General features: G+C 31.1%; 1 pseudogene; it reads left to right on the top strand.

The window, feature by feature from the left end:
* The first annotated feature begins 4,018 nt into the window (after positions 1 to 4,018).
* On the top strand, positions 4,019 to 7,860 carry LOC112685021 (annotated as a pseudogene).
* The last annotated feature ends 4,983 nt before the right edge of the window (positions 7,861 to 12,843 follow it).

Raw genomic sequence — 12,843 nt, 5'->3', positions numbered from 1 at the left:
AAAGATAAGTATCTATGAAGGTTTGTCGAGTTACAACTGATATAGACATTCAATTTCGCAATGTTGCACAGTGGTTCAAAAATGAAAATGGTTGGGAAAACGTTGTTGCCAAATTTATTGATTTGTAAAGTTAACAAATATTTTAACGTATTTTAATTTTATTAAGCGCAATCGAGATTTTTGCATATAGGCACAAATACGGTATTTAGGCGCAATCACAGTCCACCCCTAAACAAAACGTGTAGGTATATTTGATAAATTATAATGTATAAATAATTAAATAAACATAACTTTAATTTTTTAATCTGATATATTAGTCTCAATGAATATGTGTTCCTTGAATCTTGTATGTTTTTCTCAGATAGTTTCAATTATTCATGATTTTTACATTTATAGTCCATTACTACTGAACATACACTAGCTGTTTTATTGTTATAATAAGTTTTTGTGTGAAAATTTAGAAAATTTAGTTTTATTTTATACTACGAAACGATTTATTTTTTTACCAAATATTTTACAATAAATTACATTTAATTTGAGCAACATTAGTTAAAATACGAATCCCATTACACTTAGACTTAAATTGTAGGGATACATTTACAACATTTCTAGGGGCACTCACCATGCGCACGCCTATGTATGTTATATATTATGTTTTTACTTCTTAATTTAGTTACTACCGTTGCAAATAATAGTAATGTTAAATACCTTAACTATAGTAATTTAGTAACTGTAGTAATTTAATATTCAATTTAATTATGTATTTTTTCAGGCAAAAAACTAAAAGTTAGAGAATTCCACTACTCTCGATTTGTGTGGAAAATTATTTGAAAATTGTTTAGAGGTGGCTTAAACTATCCGTAACAATATCCGTCTATAACCTGAGCCATCTTCGATTGTACAGATAATAAAGGATTATGGGAGTAGGTACTGTGTCAAAGTTCCATCCATTCGAAACAGCGAATTTAAATACTTTTAGTGGTCTAACCCAAGGCCGGATTAAGCATTTATCGGGCCCCGATACTGAAATTTTATATGAGCTCTTTTGACAAAACATGCTTTATAAAGTTGCTTGCTACGCTCGCAGAACGATACATTTTTTTTAACTATTTCACAAATTGCCAATTGCATTTTAAAATTATAAAATTAATAGGTATATACAATTTATGTCTATACAACTACTAATTTTAGTATGATAAAAAATGTGCATCCGCTTAAAATTGTTTGGGCCCCTTTTACTTGGGTACTCGAGAGGGCCCCGGTGCTGCCATCTCGGCTAGACCCCCCTTAATCCGGCCTTGGTCCGATCTAACTGGTATCTGTACGAGAACAAATTATACAATTCAAAATATTGTCATAATACTACAGTTTATGTAATTTAATTGGAGATGAAAACTATAATGATCAATAAAAATAATATAATCATTGAAATAAACTGATTTAATTAATTAAATTTGAGTTAAGCCATACTGACTCTACATCGACTGTCAGATTTTTAGACACACAATTTCTTCATTTTAGTGTTTTCATTTGTTTCAAAGTCTTCCGATTTTCTATCGTGACATCTATCTTCTATTAAAATTAGTTCTTAAGAAACCGTGGGCTGACATTTTAACGCAACAACATCGTATCGCTGTATCGTTTTCTGATTATTCGCCTGCTATTTCAGAGTGACTATTATTGTTGTATCGTGTAGAAAATTAAGTAACTCGCTAGAAATTATATTGCTGGTGGACTGATATTTAATAGAAAATGTTTATTTACGTTAAAATGTTAACGTTTTCTTTTATATTATTTTTTATTATATTCCATTACATTTTTATTTTCTATAAATTTACATTAAAAAACTTATAAAATTGTATGTGATATTTGCACAGTAGTGATGGTGGGGTAGGCTACATAGAAACATGGTCCTAACTAAAAATACCTGTCTCAAGAATTGGGTATTGATATCACATTCAACATAATAATATGTTTATTTCTAACGAATAGAAAAAGTTGTAATAGTTCATTGCTGGAACACAAAAATACGCAATTTCAAATAATAGATATATTACAGTTATCTTGTTTAACTTTATTTCGACAAATTATATAATAATTTGATACTCATTTTTGTTAAACGTTATTGGTTATAATACTCGAATTATTTTTTTAAAAGACATAAAATTATGAAGAAATCAATAATGAAACCAAAAATGTTTACGGAATGCTTTGGACGTCCGAACATATTACATAGTCTTTACCAACAGCAGATGCATTTATTTTTTTTTCCTAATATTTTCTTTAATATTTTACACACTCTTAAGTAGTTTTTTTTTCGCAAAATCCTTACCCCGAAATGATTTAAAATATAACGGGCGTTACCCCAAAATGGATCTGCATACAATTGGTTACGATTTTTTATTTTTATTTTTTCAGTTTAATGATTCGCACAGCCGAAAAAGTTTCGAGACTTATTTAAATATATATTACAAGCAAGTAATAATAATATAATATATACATATATAAGATTAAACTCGTGTTTGTGTTTAATTCTTCCAAAGTACATAACGCATTAAGTCGTATTTTTTATGTTACATTAAATCATCTGTGAGTGTACGAATGCGGAAAGTCCTCTTAAATTAATTAGCTACTACTCGTAAATTGCATTAACTTTGAGAATATTTACACGTAATTATGTTTAGTAACATTTGGCGAGTATACGACCGCGACAATGTTTAAACAATGTGCATATTAGATAAGTACCTGTACAACAAACCCCTTTGAATATTTGCGACTGAATTTTGTCGGAATGGTTTTGAAGTTAATGCAAAGTAACGCGTGGCACGTCACTCAATTTCTCGTTAAACATTAACTACTCACCACGTCTTGTCTTAATGTCCTCAATACGTATTTATTGTGCTTTGCTGTCATAACAATGATTCATTATATACAGACGACAGCCACACAACGATCCATTATATTACGTAAAAATACAAACAATTAACAAGCACGTAATCATTTATTTATTCTACACGCACTTCGACATCGGTTAGATCGGTACTTCTTAAACCCTTTTGTCATAGAGACTCCTAAATTTAATGTGAAACTATCAAGGCTCCCTCAATCAAAATAATTAACTGTTTTTTTTTCTTAATTATATATTAAAGTTTCATGTAATATTTCACAAAAATTAATTATTAATTTGTATACCTAGTTAATTAATGTTTTTTAATATAAAAGTACTTTGAAAAAACTTTATTAATATATTCAACTTTTTCAACTTTATACATTTATAAATATAAATATATTAAGACCTAAAGAAAATAGTTTAAGTAAAATAAATATTTCATGACCCTAGAGGACCACAGCTCCCAATTTGAATAGTACTGGGTTGGATATTTGGAGTAAATCATGACCATTGTTGGTAACGATTACCGTTTCAGTATCCTACCAAAGTTTCCTTACACGCGTCTGTGGTAAATTTTTTTTAGGATATTTAATGGAATTCTTTGAGAGATGAATGAGGTTGTCCTGGTTATAGAAAAAACAATTCATATCGAAGAGCTTATTTACGCGTCGTACTGATATTGTCGTTCTTTGTACAACAATGTACAACATAGACTTCCGTAAAACAGTATTGTTCTTGGAAAATCATCGTAGTGACATGACTATATAGTCACTGAATACTAATAAATACTTTTTGATTGGATTTTGAATTTTTATATGGTATTTATAGATATTTTAAAACAACATGTTTTCTTAGATTTTTTTTTTCGTAAGATATCGATCAAATATTATGATTTACACAAAAGAAAAATTCGAAAATTTAATACAAAGTTTCTCATACGTTTTTCTTAATTAAAAATGACTCTTATAATATTATAGTTAAATAGGAATACTATGGTTACAAATATACTATGATTAAATATACTATTACATCAATTTCTTATGTACTAAATTAATGGTAAATTTATGCACATATAATTTGAAAGCATAACATTTCTATACGAATTTTATTTTTTATTGAACTTGAAAAATGGCAAAAAAAGGGAAACCGAAACAAAAATCTAAAAATAAACCGAAAGTCAAGGAAACTACTGTAGCGACGATACCTAGTCCAGAAGGCTCCGTGCATTTTAACGAATTCTTAATTAATTGTAAACAACCAAAATTGCTTGTAATACCAAAACCAAAACCAAAACCGACCAAAAATACAGGAAAAAATAAAGGTAAAAAAAATAAAAAACCAAACAAGAGTAAGAAATCAAGTAAGAAATCAAATAAAAATAAAGCGAAATTGGCGAAAAAAAAAAGTCGTCGTACAACCTGACGTAATTCCACCAACGGTAACGGAGCCACCGTTATTCCCATTGATCAAAGCTTTATTGCTTCCCACCGAAGATGGCAGCGATCTCGCTGAAAACGCTCTGTACTCGGTAACGTATTGACAACCGATTAATGGTTAACGGTTAGAGTATAATATCAACTTCGCGTTTAGGATTTCGTGGTCGGGAAAAACGAGTCGCCGGTTCCGTATTGTATTAAAGCACCGGCGGACGAACTGAACGTGCTGGAAAAACGAGCCAACGATACGGTCGACGAGATAAACAAGGTCCAAGAAAACATCAAGGACCTGAAGAAGGTTGGTGACGAGCGTCTGTGGTATCCGAGGAATAGTAATAATAGAATGACATCTGTTTACATTTTTCAAGATACCTAAACCAAGCAAACCTGAGACAGCTGAATTGGAGAAGCAGCAATTGCTCCTGATCAAGTTGCTGAACGATTTCGAAAACAATTTAGAGAAAATACGAACAGTCTTGAACAGCGAACTAGCGAAAAATGCTGTCGTTGATTATCACGACGACGAAGAATGGGTGGACGTCCAAGACGAACAAGAAATACTAACCGACGAAAAGCCACACGTTAAATGTCAGTTTTTTACGGAAGACGAAATCGATGCCGTTGAAGCCGAAGAAGAGGTATGGCACTACGACTTTGAAGCGAAATCATTATTTGTTTTAATAACTCATTTTAATCGATTACCCGGTTCGTGAAGTTCGGAGACCAGAACGCGGTCACGAAATGGTATGAAGAGACCGATTTAGCGTATCTCCTGTCGCCGAATTCGTCATTTCACAAAAAGGTTTCTGCATCGGAGGACTTTTTACATGTTATCGACGAACTACAAGACAATGGGTCAAATAAACAGGATGACGTAAAACGTAACGAATTGTTCAAGAGGCTAAAACAGAAATTCAGTATACTATTGCCTCCGCCGAAGTTAAAAGTGAGAATTATTATAACTATCGTAATAACTCGTATAGGCTGTTATGCCCGTTTGTGGTGATAAACCTGTATGGATCTAAATGTTCAGGTGACCAAAGAGCATCTAGTGTGGATGGATAAAAAACTCCACAAAGAACATGCATCGATGTTGAAAGCTACCGATGAGTTGAAATTATTTCAGTGTTGGCGTCATTTGGAGATGAAACACTATATTATCCAAGCGCTAACGATATCGTTAAAGGATGCTGTCAAATCATCATCTCCGGTTAGTTTGACACAACCGATAAGAAGTTAATAATAACAATTGATTTTAAATGCTGATGAAATCAAACGATTAGTTCACTGTGCACTGTAAATTGCTCGCCGTCACAGTGTACATAAACCGTTATTGAAAAATTACATCTAAAATAACAAGTGCTGAGTTACCGTAAACAAAACGTGATTCATTACAACGTCGACAAAACCGTTTTATCCAACACATTTGACCGTGGTTAAAGGGATTACAAGCCAAGATTTTATTTCTCTTTTTATTACACGTGCAATATAGGGATTTAGACGTTTTATATTTCCAACGTACCGATCGATTTATTGATGCGATAAGGATTTTGATAACTAATTTAAATTTGTCTTAAAGTTTTCTTTCGATCGATTTTCCTACTTTTTTTGTCTCCCAAAATTTAATAAAATAGGATTAAACAAATTAGAAACATAAAATGTTAGTACAAAATTTACAAAATGTAAGAAAGTCGATATAATGAAGAATTTACGACAAATTAGTTTTCAAAATCCTTATATGATGCGTGTGATCTAAAAAGAAAGAAAACCATGGCTTGCAATCCCCTTAAGCATAAATTTGTTATTGTATATAACAACATAAATTCTTTGTTAGTTTATTTGTTAAAAAAAAAAAGTCGAAATGTGTCGATAAATGGTTTTCACATTGAAATCGGAAATGTAATTGTGGTTTTGTACAATGCTCAACGACAGATCAAAGATAACGTTCATAAGCCAGCGTTTCGCTCGAAAACGATAGTGCGAAATTTACAAACAAGACACGTCATTTTCCCGTTCCGCTGTAGCGAAATATCGTTCACCGATTGAAACGATTTATTAATAATATTACGAATGATCGACGAAACTCATGGGTTCTGGATTCTTTTATTTTTTATTTTCTCCTTCTCGACCTTACAAATGCATAACGGTAGGTCAGTACGTGTCTCGCGCACATTCTATACGATCGTCACTGCCTTTATTATGTACGTTCCAAAGGCCCATGTTTAATATATAATTTTTTCCCCTTTATTTGAGAAAAAATTCGAAATATGCGCCACAACCAACAGTTTACGTCTGCTCATATATTATAATTTTTTTATTTTTAATCTCTCAAATGCGAGATATTCGTTAATATTTTTTATGTAAAAAGGAAATGACGTTTTTGTGCTTTGAGTCTCATGTTTTAGCTGCAATCTCGTTAATGTTTTTTTTTTTTTTTTTTTTTTTTTTTTTTTTTGTAATATTCCAGTTTCGATATTCGTATTATAAAATGTAATTATTATGAATATATAAATATTAAATTCATATTGATCTTCATTAGGAATTGTTTTCATAATTTATAGAAATTATTAATCACTACGAAAGACCGACATTCATTTTCATATCAGCGTTTTAATAGTTTGTACTGATTTTTTTATTTTATTTAAACACAACATTTTGGTTTAATCAACACTAAATAGTTTGTTTTCTACTTTTCAGTTAACAACAATTTGTTAACTCAAGCGAGGATGTGTGTTCTAAAATAGTCTTCAACATTTGTATTTATCTCAGTTACAATTAATTATCTTATCCCTTTATGTTGAAATCACAAATTTGTAAAAATCCATTACATTAGGTTTTACTATAAAAAAAAAAAAGAAAAAAACATCTATTAAGGATTATTCTAAAACTGTAATAACTAGGCTACTATTGAAAATTTATTATCATTCATCGTTTGATACATTAGAACGAATCTTAACCTTCATTAATTGTACATTAAATTACATTTACATCGTCGTACCAAGTACAATGAATTATTTCGCAAAAGTATATCATATCATTATTATAATCATTTTTTTTTTTTATATGTAAAGATTTATTACGCGAACAATGACATGAAAGCGCAATTCGTGTCCGACCAAAGCGAACTCGTACGAGCGTTAGACGATTTCAAACGGAAGGCGAAATATATATTTGAAAGAGCTGGTCTAACGGACTACTGGCAGGTACATCCTGAATCCATAAGACTCGGTGTCAAACCTTATTTTGAGGTCACGATAAAGCCAGGTAAAACGGATATCGATGACGTCGTTCAATTAGATGAACAGAAATTGACATTCATAGAACGAAATATGTTCATAACAAAGTCGAAAAGCGATTGTAAAGGTAATCTATAAACACACACACATACACACTCAAATAAGCAAAACATTTGAACCATTATAATAAACATTTATGCAATAAAATAATATAAAATTACGATTCATTTATTCAGGTATTACGAAGAAAAACTCGAAAGACAGTGAAATCGAAGTTAAGGTGCACGATTTATCTTAACATTGAGAAGAGATAAAATCATTATCGAAATTTCAATCGGACATAATTTAATGGAATCAATTATTTTCGCATGTCGAAGTGTATTTTATAAATAATGTGATTTTTTAAAAAATGTCTTTTGATTCGTTGACGCATTGACTGTAATATCAAAATTTCATACGGAAAACCGAAAAATATAAATCTTATTAGTTATTTTTGATTACTTACATCCTATAGGTATTATATCTATATACATACCTATTGTTTAAAAGAAAAAACATTTTCAACTGTCTGAAATTGAAAGTTTTCCACGCAGTTAATGAAACAAATAATGTTTATTAAAAATTTAAATAACTTTTATCCAATGTCATATAATTATAAACGCCCTAAGTAAAAAAAAAAAAAAAACTAAGATTTATAATTGAGTAACATTTTAATCCAGTAAATATAAATATATCAATTAAAATATTTCGTTAAATCTGTTTAAATTTGTGAAAAATATTTTAATTGACAATAAATAATTAACAATTTCATCTACTCATATATAAAATTTAATAATGTGTCATATCTGACATATATCTTCTCGATCAGTTTGTAAAATACATTTCATTTTTTGAACACACTTCTTTTTAATAACATGTTAAATTTTTTAACCTATAAGATTCTAAACTTATATAATACATTCAGTAAATAATTTAAAATGTTTTCGTGTTAAAGTATAGTAGTCTGACGTTTAAACAACATCATTGGATATTTGTATATTATTTGCAACTACACACTTAATGGCATTAACCCATCGGCCCATTATTGAATATTAAAGGATGTTTAATGTTCACATAGAATTAACAATATAAGCTACCCAATGTTGTAATTACTTAATATAGGGCTTATTATAATCGTGTTCTGTGATGGATTTATTAGTCTGTTTGAATTAAATGGTCATCGCCGGCAGAGAATAATCGTTACTAAAATGAAGACACTTTGTTTTTGAAACGATTGGATCTTACATTTATTACAAAAATATCAGATTCAAAATAAAGGTGATTTTTGTATGTAGGTGAAAGTGATAATCCTCATTAGATACGAAATAATAGGTACAACGCATAGAGTAGTCGAAGTTAAGTTGTTGACGATAATAACCGATTCTTTCCAACGGCTAATAAGCATACTATTTTAGTTTACATATTTTTACGTTATATGAAATGATAAAATAAATCAAACGACTAGTGGCATTCGAATGGTTTACTGAAAATATAATATAAGTTCACCTATTTAAAAACCCGAAAATATTTTGAGAAGAGCCGTCTGCTTAACAATCAAAATAATTCTACGCAAAACCAAAACATCTGACACATTAGATTGCTGATAATATGGATCGATTCGATGGTTGTAAATCAATTAAATTAATTTTATACGCGAAAATGTCTAGATATTTTTTAAAAAACGATTCCAAAGTGTATTTCAATTGTACCTCAATTTTCAGTTAGTTTGTTGTAATCAAATGCTTTTGAAATAATTATTCAAGTTATAATAAATATTCGTTGAAAACCTACGGTATGGTAGTAAGGAAATCCTTTACTGACGGTTTTTGAAGTTGGAGATATCACGACTTCACTGAAAGTTATTATTTTTTTTTTTTTTTTTTTTTGGCAGTATCTTGACCGCTAAAAATTTAAAAATGTTCATCTCAATAACCGATGACTAGTTTGTCGTCGATCAACTCGACAGCTCGACTAGTTTAAATAACCATCGGAATAACTTGGTTAAATTTCAGAGTGACTAGATTAATTTAAACGAAACACGTACCACCTACTTATTTACATGTAATATAACATTGTATCTCATGTATCATTATATTGATTATGTTAATTTTTCTCGTCAGTCAATCGGCCAAGAGTCCAAATCATATTGTTAATAAACACTGAATCTTGCATCACCTCTATCGGTACAAACATGAAATGTATACGTAGTAATACTTAAAAGATAATAATAATTGTTGTTACGAAACACTCAAATGCTGGTACGTGCATATCCGTAGCTTGTTTTGAACATCACTTATGAATTCTCGGCGCAGACACACGTTTTCGGTGTTATCAAAAAATACGTGATTAAATAAGTTCGGATACCGGAAGTTAGAATTAAAATTTTCTACCACCGCGCACACACACAATTATACTCTACACCGTGACGTCGAGAGGAGTACTTTTTATGCAAACTTGGGTATACTTTGATTTTAGTCCTCCGCTGATTAAATTATTCCGCGCATGAATCGATTTAACCGAATGCACTTTTGAACGTTGGAAACGCCGACGCCGATTACGAAATTAATACGCGCCCCGTCGGTTACAATCGCAAAGGAAACATTTTTTTTTTCGCCACGATAATTGTTTCGTCGTGCAGAACGGCGGTAACCGAGTAACGGTCGTCAATCGGAGTAGCCGTACCCAAGCCTAAGCACGGGCTAAGGACGATACGCGCGAAGAGTTTCAATGTCGTTTTCTCACCGTTGTTACGTGCCACCGACTCGATTTCAAATTGAGCAGTCGAAGATGTATTTAATTTTAATTAATTAAACATGAGACCTTAACTTTTTAATACATTTAATACGTTTATTTTATAATTCAAAGTGTTCAACGAAATTCTGATACTGAGTGACGTAAAGTTGCTTTTAGTTCCATGACCAGAACTTATCTGATTTGTGTTCGTTTTCATCATCCTTTTATATTGCTTCATTGACGTCATAGGACTTATTGTTTTGATAATATGCAGCGATAGGCCTTGTTCGTTTGACCTAATTCATTATTCTAGGAATACGGATTAACAGTTTATTACATCTTTTAAATATTACTCGGTTTATGACCAATTAGTTAAATATAACGATATGCTGTCTTACGCAATACATATAATATCGTGTTACATAATCACACACGGTTTCTATAAATACATGGTAGCCCATAACAATATATTAAAACAAAATAAAATTTGTCGTCAAAACTGACATAACTCTAATTTCAACCATAAGATATCTGCTATTTTTATTTTAAATTTGAAATTACTTATTTTAACTTTGCCTGATTAGTACTCATTGTTATCTAGAACATACTGTATTAAACATAACTATGTTGGTGCTCCATCTTGCTGTAAAATGAAATTATCTCCATCGGTTTGCAGTAGTGGGAACAGCCAATACTTAATCATTTGTAAGTATGAAGTTCCTGTTATTGTGTTCCTATCAAAGAAAAATGGTCCGTATACTTTCTTTCTGGAAACAGCGCAGAAAACGTTAAGTTTGGGTGAATCTCTTTCATGTTCGATAAACTACACGTGGATTTAAGATTTTCAGATATTGAACAATTCAATGAATTGTAACGCGATTTTTAAGTGAGCGGAGCGACGATCGGTCGCGCGTTGGACACACTTTCGTCTCATCGACTTGTCACGCCGTTTGGTTTCGTTTCGGTTTCCAAAATCCGTTCGATTCTATGTCGAAATCCAAATCAAAACTATCTCACATAGAACGCAGGAAACGCAGGAAATCGCAAAGAACGGTCACCTGCCGGAAACGTCAAAAAACGTTTCGTCTTGAATCGCATTTGAAGATCGCAATGTGACGTTCCGCCATGTTATGGTGGTTTGTTCACGGTGGACTTGTACAGACGATTGAAAAATTTTGTTTCCGGATCAACGTTAATAAAAAAAAATTAAACCGACGGAGTACGTCCTAGTGCGTTTTTCCGATTCGGGTACATGACTAAGTGTCCCGTGTAGGCACCGTGAAGAACGTGGACGCTTGAAAATAAAACGCGCTATTGAGTGCGAAAACAATGTGCGATATTTTCAAACTTATTAAAAGTTTTATTTTTTTTTTACTTTTCTTAAATTTTTTTTTTTATTTTGAATTTCGATCGCTCTTTTTTGAGCAAACAAAATACGTAATCGTCCATCGTAAATCGAGATTTCAATTTCTCGTAAAACGCACTGGATTACCCGTAGCAATATCGAGTCAAATGGGAACTCCTGTGTACAGAATATCCTTTTTACCGGGAAATGAAGCATAATCTTCTTCGCTAAACTTTTTTTATTCAACTAATAAAATACTACGAATGTATCGGAAAAAGTTCGTTTATCTACACTATCGAATGCCCAGTTTATACATAGGTATTCTGTGTACCAGTGGATAAATATAATTCAATAACGACATGTGTACAATGACTGACTTATGGGTGTTATAATTTTTTTTTTTTTTGTTTTTAATTTAAATTATTATTCTCTGCACTAAGCAAGTAAGCACGTGCATTGACTGTTTTTGATCCAAAATATTATCAAAAAAAAACTAGAGATAAAACTGAAAATCCGAAATTAACTAAATCCGAATAAAATTTTCTATATTATAATATTATAGAAATTTTGAAAAATAATAATTATCATTTATCAACCGCCGGGAATTCAGTATAATCGAAATAGTTTTTAATTTAATTAAGTTCGTGTAGGATTTAACACTGTAACGTTTATTTATGTAAGAGATTAACTACTTCTGTAAGAGTTTATCATTTCCCTTCTGGCGACGTAAAACGAGTTATATGGTTAGGGCGGTGACTTGGTGCACTGCGCTCGTACATAATGGGGTAAAATTTCACGGAAAGCACGAACTAAATAATAGCTATAACCTCAGAGGACACGTGATACTGTAATGCAATCCGTTTTATTTATTTTTTTTTCGAAACTTCATTGAACCACTTATAAATAAAATCATTGCAGTGTTCTTTTTATCCGATCGATTGGATGAGCCACGGCCGAACGGTTTTCACGCTCGCAGCCTTCGATCTTTTGTTGGCCCCGAATACTTTTGTTTTCAACTAAACGTACTAGTTATTCGTAGTCCACGATTATAATTTTTTATCGATCGAATCGGCCGACAAAAACAAACGAAATTTGAAATTCTTATTATAATATACACAAGAAATTTAATGTTGTAATAGAACCATCTGAAATAAGAAAATTTTG

The sequence above is a fragment of the Sipha flava genome, unplaced genomic scaffold (assembly GCF_003268045.1).
Source record: "Sipha flava isolate LNK unplaced genomic scaffold, YSA_version1 262_pilon_pilon, whole genome shotgun sequence".
NCBI lineage: Eukaryota > Metazoa > Arthropoda > Insecta > Hemiptera > Aphididae > Sipha > Sipha flava.
This window is presented reverse-complemented; position numbering and strand designations above follow the sequence as displayed.